General features: G+C 38.6%; 1 protein-coding gene across 1 annotated transcript in view; it reads left to right on the forward strand.

Moving 5' to 3' along the window:
• The first annotated feature begins 8,508 nt into the window (after positions 1-8,508).
• LOC124545193 (nuclear receptor corepressor 1-like) overlaps positions 8,509-23,577 on the forward strand; it is a 266,373-nt gene continuing 251,304 nt past the window's right edge. The window contains exons 1-2 of the mRNA XM_047124058.1: positions 8,509-8,584; positions 17,392-17,723. The gene's annotated coding sequence lies outside the window, so the exon portion shown is untranslated. The remainder of the gene's footprint in view (positions 8,585-17,391; positions 17,724-23,577) is intronic.

The following is a 23,577-nucleotide window of genomic DNA, read 5'->3' on the forward strand; positions in this document are numbered from 1 at the left end:
AATCTCCCAGAAATTACAAAATACTGTACCCTTTAATATCTTACTACTCTCTCAATAACATGTGTTTGAAATTAGAAATCACGTTTGACGCAGCGCTATTGTTACTATTATGTTTTGATGAGACATAAAATTAATACAAGATTAACTAACTTCTTTGATATAGTTTATTCACATGTACATTATCATTGGTTGGAAAACGTACGCTGAGACTTAGAATTCTGGCTGGAAATAAGAAAAAAAAGTTAGCTGTGAATTAACTCATAACTGAGTTATTGCCAAAGTCACACAATAGAACTGTAAACGTTAAGGGACTGCGGTAAGGTACCAATAATATTTACTTTCGTGATCTTTGTTGATGCTGGGTCCATTTTTATTCATTGTTAGTATTTTTTGGTGTTGTAACTGTGGACGCTAATTATGACCCAATTGCCTGAGAGTTATGAACGGTAAATATGCTTGTCTGAATCAGCATACCGTATTGTAACGAAACGTGTGTTAAGCCTTATTGTGACTTGGTAGTTTCTTTTGTTGTATTTTTTGCTGTTGATCACAGTAGAGTTCCTTAAATTTTGCTTGACAGAAAAGGAAGTAATGTAAGGCATATGTGTATGATATATCGCTGTTAGCTGTAGCATTGATATTTTTTCGCCGATTTCGATGAGTGTTTTACACACGCAGAGTTGTTTACATTCCTTTGTCCGTAACTGTCCACTTGGCTCTTAGTCTTTTGCGTTCATGTTCTGAGGGTATTGTTATAGAATATCTAGATCAGTTGCCGAAATTGAGACGAATATTAGGAGTATTGTGATTAATATTTCTCTTTTATATAATATCTTATCCCCTGCATAATACAAGTTTTCGTCCATCGATAAAAATTGTTTCCTGGCAGATCATTAAAATTATTGGTCTTCTAAAGCGTATGTTGTCGAATTGATCGATTGTAGCAATGCTAGTTTGTCAAATTAAATTAACCAGGAAATGTATTCAAAACGTTATGTAATTGTCATGTAATCCCAATGTGTAGATTTGATGATCAGACCTAATTTTAACTAATAACGATTTTTGATTTATTTTGCTTGATTCGCGCAGGTTGACACGTGATACCTAATTTTAGTTGAACAGTGAACAGTAAACGTGAATAATCAAACATGAATTGGCAGACCCTTGAAGACATTACTAAGTTAAATGGGGCAGGGGTGGGTGGGAGCGGGGAGTTTTGTGTTCTTACGAACATCTGGTGCGTTTGAAGGGCACATAAGAGGTACTACGTGCAGCTCGTCCGTAGGAAACAATTTAAGCGCAGCTGTTTGAACGTCGGCTGATAAGTTCATTGTGCGTTATCAAACAAGAGCAAACTCAGTTCATTGCCTCGTTCGTAGCAGTGAACTCCTGATAAGCGTACGTTTCCAGATTAGTCTCTAGGTCTTGCCTGCAAGAACTGTTAGAGAACGATGGACTATGTCATTGACGCCCTCCTGTTGACACTGCGTTTATAACTTGCCCTAAAGTTTTATCTTCTAGCGGAATACTGTACTGAGGCGTGTGTGACACACTTTTTCTATCCGAGATATTCCGGGAAATCGAATAACTGTTTGAAAAAAAAAAAAAATGAAGGTTCCTCTCTGTTACCAAACATCTTTATCTGAAACAAACCGCCAAAGTATGACCTGAACTGCCGACTAGAGATTTTTTGTTTAAAAAAGATTAAATAGAAATTACTAAAATAACAATAAAAAAGACATTCTACCTATCTTCTATCTCTCTTGTACAACTTTATATAGTTACATGATCAGAAAACTAGTAGTGTAACTGCTTTGTGTTTGGCAAATGAGAACCGTGTATTGTTACTCTAAGACATCCTGTTCTTCGACCAGTTCAATTCATCATTCTGCGAGCACATACGGATACTGTCTATGCTAATGCAATCTTGACCCGTTATATTCGTGCATGATTCACAATTTCACACTGCTGCTGGGAAAGGGGAAGCCTGTGCGTGTGATGAAAGAGTCGTTTCTGTTTTTTATGTACGACGTGTAATTTAGAGGTTGTACTTGAATCTGTTGGCGTCTTGTATTCTGCTCTATGGATGGGTTACGTTTTCGATCGGCTGTAAAACCACATCAATACAGGGAGTTTGCGACTAATTAGGAATACTTTCTGTAGTGACTGTTAGTTCGTCGTAATTTATATAGAAAATAGCAGTTTTTGTTGTTTTGCATGGAAGTGTGAAATACATTTGCCTTTATCTTCTGTAGTACCGAATACTGTTCCCTGGTGAAGGAGGCATGTGGCCCGACAGTAGTCCGGCCTGTGTATGAATCTTTTGTTCAAAGTAACATTATTCTAGCATACGATTCTGTTTAATCATCTGCTATATGCTTACCGCCGATTGTCGTATCCATTTAAGTGCGGATAAAATGGCGACGAAATAGTTATTGACACTGTGTATTTAACAACAGCAAGCATTATTACTAGACTGCTCTCAGATTTAATTATTCCTTTTAATTGGTCCTTACGCCCACAATCGAATCTTCTGATTTATGAGACCTTAATTAGTTGCAAAAATTCTTACCTAGGATTTGAGACCAAAGGCACGCACTTTCCTTTCGACCGATGTACCTTTTTCAGTTATTTTCTCTGTTGCAATTGGAGTTATTCAGTCTCTCACATTGAAATTGCTGCCTTTTGTTTCAGTTGTTTTTTTGCGTCTGGTGCGTAAGCTTACTGGACGTTAGCAACAGAAAATGAATTTTCTCTTCCAGAAATTCGTTCGCTGTCACACGCAAACTACGAGAACGTTACGTAAGGCATGAAGTGGCATTCGTGTGAAATAATGATTATTGCTGCAGCAACTGTACAACTGCTGTTCCCATGTCAGCAATTTTTGTATTCGTCGAAGTAGACTGACTGGTGAACTCCTATAGCATTTGTTTTGCTTCTGAAATAGCAAACGGTTGCTTGTGCACTTCAGCGAGCCTTCTGTAAATAGAAATAATAATAATAAATCGCTCTATACTGTTGATATTATTTGTTAGGCCTGTAACTAATCTTATTTTCGACTACTGATTATATCAACCAGCTGGGAAGAGCCGTCTTTCTGATCTCGTCTTCTTCCTTGTTCTACCCCCTTCCCCGTCTCCCACTAACTATATCCCTCTCCTCCCAGCTGTGGTCTCCTCCCCCCCCCCCCCCCCCCCCCCAAGTTCAACCCCCACCCCACCACCACCACCACCACCACCACCACCACACGCATCCCAACCATAGGCTCAACCCCTCACATCATTTACTTGCTCTAAAATTGCTACGTCAGAAGTAACCAGCTTAGCTTTAGAAGAGCTTTGAGGATGCGACTAGCGAGTTGTTGCATTTACTCCCTGGTTGCAGCTGTATCTACCGTGAGTTGCTTTATCAATCCGTCAACATTTTTTTCTCTCTGGTGTCACTTTTCAATGACGACGAGACGAAAATGTTGGCTTTTCATTTTAAGTCCTTTTTAATCCCAAAATCTCTCTGCACCGACGTGCGACTAGTCTGACGCCACAGATACAGAATCACTATGTCAAGCTGACAGAAATAGTGATTGTAGTTGTATGCTGTCTGTTTTAATGACTGGAGATCCGGAGCCGGTTAACATCTTCACAATTTATCATAGTAGGCCTATACAATCTTGCTAAATCCCAGATCGCACCAAAGAAGGCATCATTCGCGATATGGCAGGGGCAGCTTGAAGCTAAATAATGGCAAGGTCACTTATTCATTCGAGATCGGCGTAATGAAGGGTGACCTTATACGTTTATCATATTTATCGAATACTTTCTTAAAGAATACAGTCATTTGCAACAGATAATACAATCATAAAAACATTACAAATTATATCTCATCATAATTGAAACGCGTAGTCGTTGCACATAAAGTGTGAATAATGTTACTATTTGTTGTTTGTTCATTATTAATCACAAACATTAAAAAGTACACAAACGACATCAGTCTTCTGCTGCAGTCACTCGTTTAAAATTTTCTGTATGAATGCTAATCGCCTCTGCTGAGTTCTCATTTGTTATTCTCTTTCGGCTACCGTTGGTCCCTTGGCAACATTCCGTAGGTAAATGTTGTGTGCCTGTGTAGGTAGTGTAAAAAATTGACTTACTGTGCAAACTATTAATTTTGTGATCTTTTTAAGTAGGTTGTTCTATATATGTGCGCCAAGTTGTTGGCAAAATGCTTCAATAAACAGGAGCCGAAAGGTCACTGTTCCCTTAAAGCTAACATGTCAGTAGATAAGATTACGTCAAAGTCAGTTGCATGTAACATTTCAGAAATCTTTAACCACACGGACGCTTCTGCATTTGGACATCCGTCGCACTAAACTCGGTGTTGCATGCCAGTTCACGTTAAAAACTACTACAAAAGAATCCATACGGATCGATGTGATTCGACTGTTACCGAATATGCCTAATATTTGAAATTATGTTAATTACATGAGTATCATCCCATAAAATTTATGGTACTCTGTTATAACTGGAACGAATGGTTTCGTTTAGAATAGACTATTATGCGTGTGAATCACGCTTTTCTGACGGAAGGCGATTTAAGCTCCGAATTCCACAGTCGGACACCACTGAACTTTTTTCCCACTGTTTCCCATTTCGTCGTCAGGTAACTGCAGAGACTCTTGCGTTGTATTCTTCACGACTTATTTCTTATCTGTATCATTGCCTTCCCCCACCAGCTAGACAACGATCTTTTCAGACTGTTGTTGCCGGCGAGTGACGCTTAACCCTGTGGTGCATGAATTTCACTGCAGTGGACAACTTATAATGGTTAATTTTCCGGGGTTTTCAATCAGTCACGAGGCTGCAAATGCATGCAGGACACAACAGCTGTAGGGAGTGCCCACTGCAGTGAAAGGTGTGCATTTGCAGCATCAGGACTGATTGGAAGTGCCAAAGAAGCGACCTTAAACAGCTGTCCACAGTAGTGGACGCTATGCGCCACAGGGTTAAGTAATGCATTGGGCCTTCCAGATGTGACAAGTAGCATGTTTTGTAAATACATTAAGTAAGTTTCCGGTCAACATACGTATATTTTACATCACCCGTGTGTTCATGATTTTTGTGCAGTCTTGATCCACATTAACCGGATAATCAGGTATTTGCTGTACTGCCTTTTTGCTGTCATCTGCAAAAACGTTAAACTTTACATCTTATGAAACTACAGGTTGTTACATCGCTTTCTCCTGCCTTCACTGCAGTTGCAGCAAATGCCGGGTGATTATAATGAAAATGCGGCTACTCACGAAGATTCGGTGTGGGCTGTAATTATCATATGGCGACGGAAGTCAGGTGTATATTCCAATGCATTAATGCGGAACCGATTTACGCTAGAAAAAAATTAGTGGCCAATGTTGATCAGCAGGTGCAAATCTGGCGATTTGCACATCTCGTCGTCGTGTCCGGTCCTTACATTGAACAAACTGTGTAATCGGCGGTTACTTATAAAATCAACATTTTTGCTTTCCTGTCTCACTCGTCCGACCTTTTCTGCCCGCGTTCCGTTCCTAATCCATTTCAGACGGAAACATTTCCTTGCATCTTTCTTGCATTCACAGCACTAAATTTGCACCTGGTGGCTAAAATAGTCACTAATTTTTTTCCAGCGTAAATCACTTCCGCATTAAGACTTCAGAATATCTAGCAAGTTTCGTTCCATACGATAGTCAGCGACCTCTGTAAGTAGCTGGACTTTATTTTCAACCACCCGGTACATCTCAGTGGCGGAATTTCTGCAGTCATTAATCCGTGCTACAGTATGCTGTGCAAGCTGCTTCGTCTCCCAGTACGTACTGCAGCCTACATCCTTCTGAATCTGCTTAGTGTATTCATCTCTTGGTCTCCCTCTACGATTTTTACCCTCTACGCTGTCCTCCAATACTAAATTGGTGATCCCTTGATGCCTAAGAACATGTCCTACCAACCGATCCCTTCTTCTTGTCAAGTTGTGCCACAAACTTCTCTTCTCTCCAATTCTATTCAATACCTCCTCATTAGTTATGTGATCTACCTATCTAATCTTCAGCATTTTTCTGTAGCACCACATTTCGAAAGCTTCTATTCTCTTCTTGTCCAAACTATTTATCGTCCATGTTTCACTTCCATACATGGCTACACCCCATACAAATACTTTCAGAAACGACTTCCTGATACTTAAATCTATACTCGCTGTTAAAAAATTTCTCTTCTTCAGAAACGCTTTCCTTGCCATTGCCAGTCTACATTTTATATCCTCTGTGCTTCGACCATCATCAGTTATTTTGCTCCCCAAATAGCAAAACTCCTTTACTACTTTAAGTGTCTCATTTCCTAATCTAATAGCCTCAGCATCACCCGATTTAATTCGACTACATTCCATTATCCTCGTTTTGCTTTTGTTGATGTTCATCTTACATCCTCCTTTCAAAACACTGTCCATTCCGTTCAACTGCTCTTCCTAGCCCTTTGCTGTCTCTGACAGAATTACAATGTCATCGGTGAACCTCAAAGTTTTTATTTCTTCTCCATCGATTTTAATTCCTCCTTCGAATTTTTCTTTTGTTTCCTTTACTGCTTGCTCAATATACAGATTGAATAACATCGGGGAGAGGCTACAACGATGTCTCACTCCCTTCCCAACCATTGCTTCCCTTTCATGTCCCTCGACTCTTATAACTGCCATGTGGTTTCTGCACAAATTGTAAATAGGCTTTCGCTCACTGTATTTTACCCCTGCCACTTTCAGAAGTTAGTCAACATTGTTAAAAGCTTTCTCTAAGTCTACAAATGCTAGAAACGTAGGTTTTCCTTTTCTTAATCTGTTTTCTAAGGTAAGTCGTAGGGTCAGTATTGCCTCACGTGTTTCAATATTTCTGCGGAATCCAAACTGATCTTCCCCGAGGTCGCCTTCTACCAGCTTTTCCATTCGCCTGTAAAGAATTCGCGTTAGTATTTTGCATCCGTGACTTATTAAACTGATAGTTCGATAATTTTCACGTCTGCTTTCTTTGGGAAAACATAATGTAAATATATGGCAAGCCTGATCGTTCCAAGCAAATTACAACTCTTCGCTGTCTCAAGGGTCACCGTACGGCAATATTACGTTAGCTGAGTTACGTTCCAACAGATATTTGAATTTGTCACGAAATAGATCATTTGTATGAGTCGCTTAGATGCAAAACTGTCCATATCCACTTTTTTAAAAATTGAGTTGGCAACTTTGGATTGTAGAGCATGACATTTTACACATGCTTGAAATGCTATTTATGCTCAAAGCTCTCCATGTCCTATGGAAAACAGCTCACGAAAAGTGTGGTTAGATTCAAAACTGTCCATGTCCATCAGTAAGTTGGGTGCAAAACTTGCCTTGTCCCTTTTGACAAATCGCATTGAAGGCTGGGGTCGTGTGACTGTAATGCAAGATGGGTACCATAACCATGTAAACATCTTACAGATGTTTATTCCGAAAGTTCTACACATTCTCAGAATGCTATAAAAGTTCAAGGGGAGCCTAATTATAATTCTGAAATCAACCTACCACTGTCCGTATGCAAAAGTGGGAAATACTTAGGACACACAAACTCGAGCAGCATTACGAACACGGTTGTTCCTATTAATGAAAAGAAACTGGAGGATGTTCCAAAACTCCTCGAGAAACACTATAGTGAGTCCTGGAGGAAACGTGAATCCTTGTCGTGGTTCATGACATTACTAGGTACCAGCGGGTCAGGGGCATCAGTTGAATCAGAATGCCTAGCAGGAGAAGATGAAGACATTGTTCCAGATTTGATGTATTAAGTGGATTGCAATTTGTCAGTTGTTACACCATGTACTTTCAGAAATATCAAAAGAAATTAAAACTGAATACACAGTTTTATGTTCACCCCATATCCTCTCCTCATGTACAACTAGTCAGGTTCAAAACTGTCCATGTCCATTTCAGTTGCATGCAAAAGTGGCCATCTGCAAAGTCAGATGCAAAACTGTCCAAGTCCATTTTTATTTTGCTTATATCTTACATGCACTGAGTTCCTGATTTTTTTTTTCCCTCAATAGCCCGAATGGTTTTGTACTAATCCATACTTATGTATACAACATACAGTGTAGGGCAGTGTGTGTTTACCCAGAGAAAACAGTTTTTCCACTTTTTCTCGATACCGGTTATGGAGGACATGGACAGTTTTGCATCTAGGCGACTCATATATATCAGAAAGAACAGAGGACTGCTTTGTGATACACAATGTCTGATTGCTTTAAATTCAGTGCGTATTCCATTCAGTGTAGAAAATCCTTCAGAGGTGCTATTTAATTGAAATTTTGAAGGTTTATTTTGCAGTGCTTTGTAAGTGTGCTGAGACGGTGTGTTGGTGTGGTGTTGCAGGGCGGCGCAGCCGGACGGGCCGGTGCCGTACAAGGCGGGGCGGCCGGCGGCGCTGTCCCCCGGCAGCCGGCCCGCGCCCTACGCGGCCGCCTACCCGGGCCGCTTCGTGCAGCAAGCCGCCGCCGCCGCCGCCTACGTGCCCTTCCGGGAGGCCCTCTACAGCGTCCGACCCACCGTCAGTATCCTCACTACATACCTACCTACCTACCTAACCACTCCGTTGCTGTGGTTTATGTATTCGCTTTGCTCGTGCACTGAAGAGCCAAAGAAACTGGTACACCGGTCTAGTATCGTGTAGGGCTCCAGCGAGCACTCACAAGGGAACCTCCCCATCGCACCCCCCTCAGGTTTAGTTATAACTTGGCACAGTGGATAGGCCTCGAAAAACTGAACACACATCAATCGAGAAAACAGGAAGGAGTTGTGTGGAACTATGAAAAAAATAAGCAAAATAAACAAACTGAGTAGTCCATGCGCAAGATAGGCAACATCAAGGACGGTGTACGCTCAGGAGCGCCGTGGTTAGCGTGAGCAACTGCGGAACGAGAGGTCCGTGGTTCAAGTCTTCCCTCGAGTGAAAAGTTTCCTTTCTTTATTTTCGCAAAGTTATGATCTGTCCGTTCGTTCATTGACGTCTCTGTTCACTGTAATAAGTTTAGTGTCTGTGTTTTGCGACCACACCGCAAAACTGTGCGATTGTTATTGACTTTTCTGGAGACTAGAAATCTATTCTGTAGGAATCAGCATGGATTTCGAAAAAGACGGTCGTGTGAAACCCAGCTCGCACTATTCGTCCATGAGACTCAGAGCGCCATAGACACAGGTTCACAGGTATATGCCGTGTTTCTTGACTTCCGCAAGGCGTTCGATACAGTTCCCCACAGTCATTTAATGAACAAAGTAAGAGCATATGGACTATCAGACCAACTGTGTGATTGGATTGCAGAGTTCCTAGATAACAGACCGCAGCATGTCATTCTCAATGGAGAGAAGTCTTCCGAAGTAAGAGTGATTTCAGGTGTGTCGCAGGGGAGTGTTGTAGGACTGTTGCTATTCACAATATACATAAATGACCTTGTGGATGACATTGGAAGTTCACTGAGGCTTTTTGTGAATGATGCTGTGGTATATCGAGATGTTGTAACAAAGGAAAATTGTACTGAAATGCAGGAAGATCTGCAACGAAATGACACATGGTGCACGGAATGGTAATTGAATCTCAATGAACACAAGTGTAATGTGCTGCAAATACACAGAAAGAAAGATCCTTTATCATTTAGCTACAATATAGCAGGTCAGCAACTGGAAGCAGCTAATTCCATAAATTATCTGGGAGTAGGCATTAGGAGTGATTTAAAATGGAATGATCATATGAAGTTGATCGTTGGTAAAGCAGATGCCAGACTGAGATTCATTGGAAGAATCCTAAGGAAATGCAATCCGAAAACAATGGAAGTAGGTTATAGTACGCTTGTTCGCCCAATGCTTGAATACTGCTCAGCAGTGTGGTATCCGTACCAGATAGGTTTGATAGAATAGATAGAGAAGATCCAACGGAGAGCAGCGCGCTTCGTTACAGGAACATTTAGTAATCGCGAAAGCGTTACGGAGATGATAGTTAAACTCCAGTGGAAGACTTTGCAGGAGAGACGCTCAGTAGCTCGGTATGGGGTTTTGTTGAAGTTTCGAGAACATACCTTCACCGAGGAGTCAAGTAGTATATTGCTCCCTCCTACGTATATCTCGCGAAGAGACCATGAGGATAAAATCAGAGAGATTAGAGCCCACACAGAGGCATACCGACAATCCTTCTTTCCACGAACAATACGAGACTGGAATGGAAGGGAGAACCGATAGAGATACTCAAGGTACCCTCCGCCACACACCGACAGGTGGCTTGCGGAGTATGGATGTAGATGTAAATGTAGATGTAGAAGTCGCGAGCTATATTTGCCGGATTCATATTGCCAACAGAATACATTTCACGTATTTAATGCACTCTTGTCCAAAGTAGCGAACAGTCAACTGCCAGCCAGGGAGGGAGCCTCGTTAGCAGGAATACTCTCTCTTCCATGCGCTGTAGGCGACTGACGTGTGTTTCGATGTTTGCTTAGGTGTAGCGTCCCCATACTACGGCGCAGTTACCTCGCATCAGATGGACAGACGGACAGATAATGTCTGAAAATAAAAAATTAAACTTTTCACTCGAGGGAAGACTTGAACCAAGGACCTCTCGTCCACAGGACCACGGCGCTCCTTAGCTCACACTGTCCTTCATGTTGCCTATCTTGCGCATGGACTACTCAGTTTGTATATTTTGCTTATTTTTTTTCATACTGACGTGGCGTAATTCACAATTTTCATTTTTATTCAAAATGACACTTGCCATGGAAGCCTACTATTGACCACCTCAAGGTTTTTATTTCTCCTACCTAGATTTTAATTTGCATTAAAAATTTCTCTTTGATTTCCTTTACAGGTTGCTGTGTGTAGAGATTGAATAACATTGGGAATAGGCCGGAATATTGTCTCAATCCCTTCTCAACTACTGCTCCATTTCATATCCTTTACTCTTATAATAGCTGTCTGGTTCCTATACTAGTTGTACCTAACCTTTCGCTTCCTGCATTTTATTCCTGCTAATGTCAGAATTCCAAAAAAAAAAAAAAATGTATACCAATCAACATTTTAAAAACCTTTATCTAGAAATGCTCTAAACATAGGTTTACCATACTGCACTCTATCTTCTCAGAAGAAATTTTAGGATCTTTATTGCCTCTCTTGTTCCTGCATTTCTCCAGAATTCAGCCTGATCTTCACTGAAGTTGTTTTCTTCCAGAATTTCAATTCTTGTTTAAATAGGTCATCAATATTTTGCAACCGTGACTCATTAAACTGATGATTCTCTAATATTCAAATGCACCTGCATCTGTGTTCTTCGCATTTAGAATTATTATATTCTTCTTGTAGTCAGACGGTATGTCACAGGTCCGATACATCTTGCTTAGCAAGTGGAATAGTTATGTCTTTGTATGTGTTACTAAGGATTTTAATAATTCTGAAGCATTGTTGTTTATTCCAGGTGCCTCGTTTCAAATTGGGTCCTTCAGCACTCTTTCTGGTAGTATCCTTTCTTCCATCTCATCTCATCTCATCTACTTCCTGTTCTGTTCTATAATACTATCTTCAAAGTCCATTTCCCTTGTGTAGCCCATATATGTATCCCTTCCACCTTTCCATCTTCTGTTCTTTGCTTAGTACTGGCTAGTGATCTAAGTTTTTCATATTCTGTTTTATGGGCATTGAGATTTGGTCTAAGGCATTGTTCTGTGCCATAGAAGATGTCTTCCACATTATGAAGCACAGAAATAGGCCTTAGAAGACAACCAAGACCAAGGTTAAGGGGCCAGGAGATGTCACCATTTGGACCTTATTAAGAGATGTTCAAAACGAAGCATTTTCTTTTTGATATATGTGGAAGAAATCTTGCTGTGTTATATAAGATCAATACATATCCCTTGCATTTCACAGATATAGTACTTCTGCTTCAGTTTAAGTGTTCATCCTGTTTTGCACCATCACCTCTAACTGAAGACCTGAAAGGGATTTCTAAATAATAGAGAACTACATACAGAAGGAATTAGAACAGACTTAACTGATGTGACATTGATGAGGCTTTACATCCAGTGTAATTTGGTTCAGTGTTAAGACCAAGTTTTTGGCCAAATGATAAATAACTTGGGAATCCATGTTAATTGTGGTGATAGTTTTCATTACATCTTTTGTTATAGTACACACAGACACTGATCATCCATGTACAGATGGTTGTAAGATAATGGGAGCATGGAAGAAATACAGAGAAAACAATAGTTGCTTGAACTCTGGACCTGTTCACTCTGGAAATACGGTAGTAAACAATGGAAATGGAAAAACACAAATGGGAGAACATTCTGCAAAAAAATTTGAAACTAAGTACACAACTGCAAAGGTTCCAATCTGTACTTGTCTGATAAATACAGTACATTGAGCATTTGCTTGGAATTCCTAAGATGTACAATAACAGAGAGGGAGGGAGAGAGAGAGAGAGAGAGATCGATATCGATCTAAAATTTCCTCTCTTTTTCTCCATGACATTTACTATGTCTTTGGTTCTGTTATCTTTGCCTTCCTCTTCATCTGTCCATAGGTAGATTCCCAACTCTATCTCTGTTCTTTCGTCAGCTGGAAATCCTTGCCAGCTTAAGAACATCATTTTATGGATTCTGTTTCATCCCTTCTGTGTCATTTGTGTATGACAGAAGACATATGGTGTGTGTGTGTCATCTTTTCCTTTGCTCTCCATCCCCATAAGATGGAATTTTTTCACTGCACTTTGGTGGGCTTCAACTCTATAGTTGAATATCTTAACAAGGACTGTTAGACTAGCTTAAGTAAAAATATCTGTTACATTTCAGTTTTGACAGAACTTGGTAACAACAGTCAAGATTAGGTATTTTGTGTCTGATAAATTTTACGAAAAGTGCATAACTGTCTTTCATTTTGACAGTTGCATTAATTCTATAAATTTTTGCAATTCAAGTTTACTTTAATGCATTCACATATTTTGACAGACTCCTGGTAAATGACCAGGGAAGTGAATATTACGTTCAGATATTTATGTTATACTTCCTTACATGTTCCACAGTCACAAGAATCATATCATTTTTGGGTGCATGGCATGAGAACGGATTCCAATCTAATCTAATCGTAACAAAGACAGACACACACACACGCGCGCACACACACACACACAAGCTTACTGAAATGTTTGACATGGAACCCTCCAGTAAGTCATAGCTGTTGCTACTAAACTGTGATCACCAACTTTGAATCTCTTGCTGCGTATAACACTCTGTGTCACTACAGACACAGACTCACTCTATAATTGTTCATTATCAAAAGGTATCTTTAATAGTTCTGAATCACCCATGCTAAAATGATGTAGAATATCCTCAGTATATGCTTGCTGTGAAATAAACAAGAGAAACTGTAGTTGTTCTATCTGCGGATACCTAAAAATGAGTCTAAAGAGCCCACTGTTATTTTGAATTCTGACTGTAACAGACCTAAAAATGAATTCACAGCATGTGTAGCAGATCCTGCAATGAGTCTATTATTGACATAAATACCAGTCAGCAATTTTTCAGTTTTGCTGCATTGAATATAAATGTGGATCTGCTGTCAAATGTATAAATCCATTTTCTTCATGAATGAGTGAAATTTATTTTTACAACAATGAGGTGATTTCTTAAGTCCGTATAATGATTTCTTGAGGTGACAGACATGACCTGACTTGTCATTGAATCCTTCTGGTTGACTGATACAGATTTCTGTGTCCAGGTTTCAAGTTGTACACATACTACCCATCAATTATCGATAACATGTTTCCCTTTAGGTAGTTCTAGCAAATTCCAGTTATCATGTTCTTGAGAGGCCTTTGCTTATTCTTTCATTGCATTATACCGTTTATTGGAATCATGACTCTGTAGCTTTGTTGAATTTTGTTGGAATTTTCATGGAGTGCTTTTGTCAAGCAGATTAATGTATTTGTTTCTCGAGACCGAAGTGCCCAGTAATCTAATTCATAATCACTAAATCTCACAGGTTAATGTATTTTACAAACTAGGTACAATTTTGTAATTCACCCAAACATTGTTGGTTACTAGTCTCCAATTGATCGATATCAGACTTAACTTTCACATTCGATCACGAGTTATGAATCGAGTCACTTTCCTCTTCTGTTTCTTCAAGTACAGAATTAAACTCTAGTCAATCGAGTTTCCAGTTGTACATAACTTCTCTGGTGGATAATCAACACTGCACGATTTCATTACACAATGTTTTGATGGGCTCCACAATTTTATGATCATCTGTGTAAACAACTAAAACACTTAGCCAGTCCACAACTTGGAAAGTGATTTACCTCGAACACATGACTTCCCAGCACATTTGAGTAGAATAAAAGCTGTCTCACATGCATGAGCCCAAAATGATTTAGGTGACTTGCAAGAAGATAACATGGAGTTAGCTAATTCTACTGTGTGCCAATTTGTGTGGTCAGCCACACAATTCTGCTGGGGCATATCCACACACATAAGACTGAACTCAATACTATGGTCTCATAGCACTACAGGTACCACGTTATAATTACACACTCTTCCACTACCAGATCAAAACACTAGCAGCAGCACACTCCTTCAAAACTATTTTCAAATTGTTAACTACTAGAGATTTATTCCACTTGAAGTATTTTTGAGCAAAACAAAAATAATCATCTTTGAAAATCACACAGTAGTCACCAGCGAGGAAAGTTTTAAACTTGAAATTTAGGAAGAAAGTAAGGAAACTGCAACACTCTCAAGTGAAAGAAGAGTACTTCTTGCCTAGAGAAATTGTAACAGCCTGCAGGACAGACAGAAAAAGTTTAGCCTAGAACTCATCCTTTTGGTAAGGAAGCAGCCATCTTAGGCAAGAGTCAAAATGGCCAATGGAAAACCTGAATCATATAAAATACACAGATCATTCTTGGAGGAGAAACAGAATGAGCTGCACAAAAAATTAAGAAGTCTTTGATTATTAATGTTTCACCTTGCTGTATATTTCAGGAATAGTTGCAGCAAGTGATTATTATTGGGGGAACGTAAATGAAGTTCATCTATGAGAGTAAATGTTACTTTTTTAATTAACATAAAAAGTGAAGAAAGTACTTTTGGAGGATGTCACAAAGGTCTCTTGTTGGTTTGAAGAGATCTCTTGATGGCATATAAATAATGAGAAAAGACATGTTTAAATTTGTTTCACACATTAAAGAAAATGTAATATATTTTGGAAGGGACAAGAGAATGCTACAAAATATAAATAAATGATTTTGAAGAAAAACAAATGAGAACTATTAATCAGAAGAAATGGGACTTCATTATAGCTGTATAACAACAATTTAATAATTTGTAGATTAAGCGACAACATACCTGAGACATTTAACATAGAATTTGTTTTCTACCCTACAGCGTACCGGAGCTTTCGCCTATTTATTTATTTATTTTTTGCAGTTTTAATATTCCTGTAACCCATGTTTTTAATTTTTTTAATATTGTTTGCTACAATTAAGTTGTGATGATGTGTATTAATAAAAATAGTGTTGGGAACTTGGACTGGTGGCATTCATCCTTGGCAAGCATCTGCTTCTTGCAAGTGACCCAGCAGAATTAAAATTCACAGCAGGTCCAGCGCTGGCACTGCCCCTGGGAGGAGCGTGTGCTCTTTGCAAGTTAATGACGTGGCAGAGATGGTCCTCTATAAAAGGAGAGTTTTCCTTCAGTGATTTATGCACCTATACGAATATCCTGTGCAAAAAAACTTAAGTAATTACTGACTTCAGTTCATGATTGCCACAATGGAAGATAAATGCCCCACCCTCTCTCTGTTTGCTAGGGGTGTTTAATTACTTGTCCTTTTGGCTTTGCAGAAGAGGAATAGCACATGAACTTCTTGGTAAAACACTGCAGTATAGGATAATTAAAGTGATACCTCTGATAATTGTATGCTAGTGACAAATAGATATAAAAGTTCAGGACCATCTCCTCAGACTAGAAATTGTATTTAGCAGTAATTTTAAGGAGCTGAATTTATGGTTCATTAGCTTAAGTGAATGTATGTGCTAAATTTTTAATGAGTGCTGGATTCATTGTCTACAATTTTGAATTACGTAAGCATTGTGTAAATGATACTGGCAAATAATGAAAATCTCTCAAGATATCATTGTATCTACATTACTAACTTAACAAGCTCTTACGTGGCAGCAACACAAAGTTAAAACCCCTATAAATTGAAAACAAAACTAAAAATATGTCTTATCAGCTACTTCTTATAGTAGTTATCTGATTATCTAGATTAATCTACTGAAAATTTCTGTTAGCTGCATGGCAAAGCAGCAGTGTTTGGTGGAAAAATGTCTCTGTTCTTATGACTCATAGACAACAGTTCTGTGATAAATATTAGTGTGTTTATATAGATGTTAATCACTTAATAGAACATAAACAGCAACTATTTCATTTAACAAAGGAAGCAGCAGTGTGAGTAAGCATGGATAGTTTATAGCAGTTTATCAAACAATGAAAAATCTGGGATGAAATAACAATATGTCTTAGGATAAATTGCTACTCAAAACATAGAGGAGGTATTCAGCAGCAGACAGGCACATACAAAAGTTTGCTGTTGGATGTTATTTTAGCTATTAGACAACTACAACACTGGTCACTTATTCATGGTTTTACATGTATGAATGTGTTATCTGAGTAAGGACTTTCTCCAAGAGCGAAGTAACACCTAACAATCTACTTTTATATTTGCCTGTACGCTTCTCATTGTCTCCTGTGTGTGGTGAATAGCGGTGTATCCCTATTCCTATTGTTACAGCAGTTTATGATAATTAACAGTTGATGTAGCATCTGGCAGAGCTGCTTCACTTTGTCGTTCCAGAGGGAAGTGATGCAGTGGTTAGCTCAGTGGGTTCACACTTGGGAGGATTATGGTTCAAATGCCCATCCGACCATCCAGATTTGTGTTTTCTATTATTTACCTAGAAGTTGGGGTAGTTCCTTTCCAAAGAGGACAGCCAATTTCCCTCCTTATTTGTTCATTATCTGATCTTGTGCTCTGTCTTTAAGGACTTCACTGTTGATGGTATGTCCGTCTTTCCTTTTTCTGAAGAAGTTTCTTCATGTTGGGACCTATGGACCACAGTAAATAAATGAATAATTGAATAAGTGATGAGCTAACTGGTAGAATCATTTTTAAGTGGCTGTTTTTTTACACGAGTCTTGATTTTTTTTGTAGAATTTTTACAGAATAGAGTAAATAGCAAAAAATCTTTCATAACTCTTAGGAAGGTAGTCAGACAAAACTGTTAAGATGTTTTACTGACTAGGCTTTTTGTCCCAACAGCCGGAACGGCCTCCACCGCCGGCACAGCCCCCGCAGGCGCCTCCGCCCCAGCCGCCACCTCCATCGCAGCAGACGTCTCGCCAGGCCCCACCTCCGCAACCGCAACCTCCCCAGCAGCAAGCACAACCGCAGCAACCACCGCAACAACCACCTCCGCCGCCACCTCCCCAGCAGCAACCACCACAGCAGCCACCTCCTCCACCTCAACAGCAACCACCTCAGGCACAGATCGAGTACTTGCCCCCACCTTCGCAGCCTCGTAACCGAATTTCATTGTTGCATCCTCAGGAGTTCCTCAGGCCCCTGCCACAGGGGGCACGCCTCCAACCTCCGTAAGTGATTTACATTATTAAAGTATATGTTTTAACAATAATGTAGATTAATGTGTGCGAACATAAATGTTGACCAAATGTTTTATATGAGGAAAATTGTTTATAATACACATAAAGGACATGTATATTCCCTCGACAAAAATTAGAGATACAGTGCAATACTTCCATGTCTTTTTACTTTTGCTGTGATAACTTGAAATGGGGATTTGATTCCCCTTAAAATATTGTTTTCTAAGAGGTTTGGTGAACTATGTTAAGATGGCTAGTGGATTGCGGTTTATAATAAATTTGTAGTAACAGTGACACAAACAAGGCCATGATTTAATGATATCTTAAAAAGTAAATATTTTGGAAAGAGAAAGAAATAAGTTCATTAGTTTGGTTGACCAAAGAACTAGAAATTTGGTGATTAATGGTATAATTATAAATAATTTTTTGTGAAAAAATTTTTTTTTAAGTATAATAGTTTGATTGTTCACTGGACTAGAATTTGGCGATTGTTGGTGTTGTCCCAGTGCTGCTGCACGTGTAATAGCATATTTTTACTCAAATGCATTATTGTTTTATGTTAGTAACAGGTATATGACGCACAGAAATATTCAGTCCTTTGTAATTTTCTTATTGTTACCTTCACTGAGCAAAAATCCTTAGTCTCCTGTTTCTGCTGGTGTTTTCGCATATATTGGTGTTTTTTTATATCGGACTGCCTTCCCCAGTTATTGCAGTGTATTTCAGTTATGGTCGTTTTATTCCAACTGAATATTGATGCAGCCTAATTTTTGGTAATGGCTTGTACTTTTACGGAGCAGATGACTAAACAGGTTTCCTGCCGATTTTACTATGCAATATTTAGCTCGAGTAACCAGAAATCATTTATACCAGAAAAAAATTAGTTAATGCAGTTTCTAACAGTAGCTGCACTTCGTTAGTTTATAACTTGATTCATTTCACACTGGTGAAACCTCGTGAATGAATGAATGAGTGAGAAAATTGACATACATGTACGTACATCCACCATCTTTGTAGGTCTGAGAATTGGTGACTTGTGTGAACTGTAATGCTTTATTCTTTTCTGTCGACTGCCACAGTTGCAGCACACATTAGACTGGCAGCTAGTTCATCCATTTAAGTCACAGCATCTGAATGTAATGTAAGAGTAATAGGTTAATGTTCAGCAGTCATGGAAATGTTGCTTGCTGCAGTCAAGTATCACTTTGTAATGAGTCTGTGTTTACAAGGAGATGTTTAATTGTTTCTCTCTTTTGGCTTTAGGAATATTAATGAAGAACACGTTTGGTGGCACCATCTGTGCCGGGCCACTTGCGCGCATGCAGTGGACTGAACGGTTAACTTCAATGCCATTTACCTCTGAAACGCTGCAGTGTATTGAATTCTTTTTCTTAAAAATTATTTCTCACTACAGCCTTAAGTGCAGCACCTGTACAAGCTTTCCAGACAGTTTCTGACAACCCTATATATTATGCGGAACTAGTTATCAGCCATGTGTGTATTGTGACTTAGGGGGGGGGGGGAGGGGGTATTGTAAATCAATGATGTGTTTGTTTCCTGAGTATTGTTGTTTGTTATGAAACATGTAGTGAGACTTTCTATGAGATTTGTGCCAGATGTTCAGCTGAGATTTAAAACCAAACAATAGTTGGGAATATTCTTCATGTCTGAGTATTTCGCAAAGAGGTAATCCAGTGTCAGCAGAGTCATCACGTAAATGGCACTCCTGATCACAGGAAACTCAACTTCTTTCTTGTTCTGAATCTGTGGGACTGATTGATAGATATGATTTGTTTGAACCTGTGTACTCTTAGGCACAACAGAACATGCAGTGCCTGCTAGACTGTATATCTTATCCTTGATTGTTCATTTTAAACTTTTAGTAGCTAGTTTTTCTACTTTCTGTCGAGTACCATGCACAGTATTTGTAATAAGATTTAACAGCTCGTAGATGCACTTTCAGTAAGCAGTTCATAATTTTTCTAATTGCATTACTTTGTAGAAAATAGCTTAAGAAGAACCTGGATTGGAATTACTACAAAAGAAAGAGGAAGTTCTGTGTGGTATATTGTCCAGAGAAGACAAACAATTACTCTCAACCCACTCCCAACACACACATTTCTGTCTTTGGCACATCTGTATTTAATAAACCATGCACATCAAGCTGAGAAGAAATATTACCGCACACTATGTTTATGCTTTTCATACTCATATAATGCAGTATTAACCTATAAGTGAATAAGTATTGCCCTCCAGAAAAATATTTAATTGACAGAAGCAGTAACTATTTGACTTAGTTGTCCTCATTTGAATCCCATTGTTACTGAAATGTGGTAGTCGTTGGCACGTGAGTTGGATAAAAAGTAGTGGAAACTCTGTTATAATGCATACCAGACTTTATTGACAGATGTTATCTTGATCACCTCTCCCCTATACACATGGAAGCCGTCGTTCACAGTCAGCACGTCCTACTCTGTCGGTGTCTTGCAAGGACTGCCCTGTGGCATGGAGAATGTGTTCTATTGTGTTGTAGTGTCTGCTACAAATAGTTTCCTTAATTTTGGTGAACATGGACTCGTATACAAGGTGAGTATGGTGGATCTCCCAGTACCTCCCACCCCCATGTAAGCAGATCTTGCATGGGGTTTGCACTGTGCATTTCCTTGAAGTATGATAGCATGCGGTGCCAGAAGGTGCCGTCACTTTCTTCTTAGTGCAGGATGAAGGTATTATCACAAAAAATAGCGGTAGTAGTCTGCATCGACAGTTTGTCCCAGTGGCACAGTATGATGCATAATTAACCCATTGATATCGTAAGCCACAATAACCATCACTTTGGTTGCAGCTGGTTCATAGCACGTGTTCTGTGGGCAAGGAGAATTGTGGTTACACAGTGAACAGTGTAAGTTTTTTTTTTAAAAAAAACTGTCACATAGTCTACATGGATTTGCAATGCAGAGTCAGTTATTTCAACTATGAATTATTTGATAAGGATAAATGTGAAATGTGATGAATTATTTGATAAGGATAAATGTGAAATGTGATCATTTCATCTTGGTGCATAGCATTTTCAGATCATTTGATTTATGTATAGGAGACACGTCAAGTCTTACAATAAGAACATTTTAAGACAAATGAAAAGTTTAAATTGTTTTATATACATATCTGAAATACAACTACAGAAAAATATATTGCAGTTTTCAGTATACAAAGAAATAAATGATTCTTTTGTTCGAATTGCAGAACTGTCCTCTGTGAATTCTTCAGTAGAGTAATTGCACTTTACGAAGAGTAAAGAAGAAACTTTTCAGCTCCATGTTAAATATATTACTGCCATTTATGTTATTTAAATTTTTAACCCCATATACTCTGATGTTTGTTATAGAATTTAGAACGACTAGTTGGAAGTTTAAAATTGTCTCCGTTGCGATTACTGTAGCTGTGGTGGAACAGAAAGCGTCAAGTGAATGCTGGTTTTTGTAATAAATAATAATAATAATAATAATAATAATAATAAACCAACCAACAAAGAGGGAATGGACAGTATTTTTACATACTGTAACAGTGTTAGACAGGATTCCCATTGTTTGGCAACAGACATGTGCCAAATTATTTTCATTTGTTATTTGCCCAGAAGATTATGCCATAACAAATTAACTGACTCAAACTAGCAGTGATAAACTACATTTCTGGTTGGTGTCTATGTTTGCAGCAAATTGTGCATTCCAAATTAAATTTTTCCCAAGATTTCAAGTTATCTGTATTTCACTCTGTTAGTTTCACATTGCATCATTTTGGTTTTAGTTACATATAGTTTTAGTCCATTTTGATGGAAACAACATTTAAGTTTTTATGAAGCATTTTGAACACTTTCTGGTATTATTTCAGGCACTTTATTTTCAATTAGAATTGATGTATCATCAGCAGATAAAATTGAACGAATCTCAGTAGCAAATGGTAGGTCATTCATATATTGGTGGGGTGGGGAGGTGGGGACTGGAAAGAACAGATAGGAACCCAATGTCGAACCTTCTGGGACTCCTTGGGAAATAGGTTTCCAGTTTGAGGGGGGATTTCTTGAATGTGTAGTTAAGAATACTTTTTGTTTCCCATGTGTTAAATAAGAGTTGAACCATTCTAAAGCAGTGCCCTGATTCTGTAATTCGTGCAGAAGTAATGAGTGGTTCACTGAATCAGATGCTTTTGTCAGATCACTGTATATTTATGTGCCTTTTTACCTGTACCTAATGAGGAGCATATCTTTTGAGTAAACTAACTGATGGTTTTTACAGTGCTTTTTCACTATTTGAGTCCAAACTGGTTTTTATAGTAAGAAAGTGTTGAATTTGTTTTCCCGCAGTATTTTCAAACATTTTAGAGAAGACCAGAGAGAGGGTGGTAGTTACTCATATCTTCTGTTGACCCCTTTTTAAATAATGATTTTACCTCAAAATCTTAAACACGACTGTGATTCAGCAACTATATATATTTGAAGAGCTTGAAATATCAGGCAGCCAGTTGCAAACCAAAGGTTTATTTAGCCCTTGATGTAGGTTTCGATATTTATAAAAATATATTCTTCAGTTGGCCCTAAAATGTTTATAAATGGTTACAAACTATTTTTACAGACACAACAAAATATTAATTGTAGAAAATATTTGTGAGGTATGCGTCATCACGTGTTACATCGTATGGTCGTGAATTACAATAGGTGAAGCTGAGTGGCTCATGCCATATATAAAATTGATATAAGAACCGAAAATATCACATGCCATGGCTTAAGGTTTTATCTCAGCGTATTTAACTTTATTTGGGAAACATCCCTGCTCTAAAGATTGGTTTATTGTAACTGATAGAGGTAGTGAATTGATGCGATACATCCTAGTTGTTACAGATGTGGGTATTTCATCCCACCCAGATGAGATTTTGTTGTTTGAAGACAATATTTCATTTTCCATATCTGATTGCATGACTTTTTTTTCAAATTGCTTAAAATGTGAGTTCACTTTGTGTTCAAAGCTTAGGAAATTTGCCTTTTCTTGATGGGCTGCCGTATCTACATCTGATCTTGGCTACATTTAAGAAAAATTGATTGAAACCATTGGACATTTGAACAGGACTTAGTATAATTTCCGCTTCAAATCTAATTTTCTGTATCTCTTGAGTTTTGACTTTAGCTCCTAACTCTGACTGAACAACTGGTCACACTGCTTTGTCATGTTTCTGTGTTGGAGGATGAATGCATGCCCTTTTTTAGCAGTCAGTTCAACTGTTCAGAATATAGCTTCATAACATTTAACATGGATAACAAAATCAAGATATCTGTATGATTGTAGCCCAATGTGAATAACACAGCCACTGCAATATCCGTTTATGCTTAAGCCTGCTGCAATCACAGTTTTTTTCTTACTTTCTTTTAAAATATTTCCAAGAGACACTGGAATTTAGCTAAGAAAACTTTTGTTACAGTGCAGACAGGAATTCTGTAGACTGATATAACCACTCTATTGTATGTATGTGTGTGAAATGTTATGGGACTTAACTGCTAAGGTCATTAGTCCCTAAACATACACACTAATTAACCTAAATTATCCTAAGGACAAACACACACACACACACACACACACACACACACACACACACCTGACGGAGGACGCGAACCTCCGCCGGGACCAGCCACACAGTCCATGACTGCAGCGCCTTAGACTGCTCGGCTAATCCCGCGCGGCACCATTCTATTCAGATCACATAACTACAAAGCAATGCTCAAACACAACATTTTCATTTAAATAATTAAAATTTTCTTTTACTTCATAACATATTGCAGACTCTACAAGACTGCAGA

Source organism: Schistocerca americana, chromosome 8 (genome assembly GCF_021461395.2).
Source record: "Schistocerca americana isolate TAMUIC-IGC-003095 chromosome 8, iqSchAmer2.1, whole genome shotgun sequence".
NCBI classification, from domain to species: domain Eukaryota; kingdom Metazoa; phylum Arthropoda; class Insecta; order Orthoptera; family Acrididae; genus Schistocerca; species Schistocerca americana.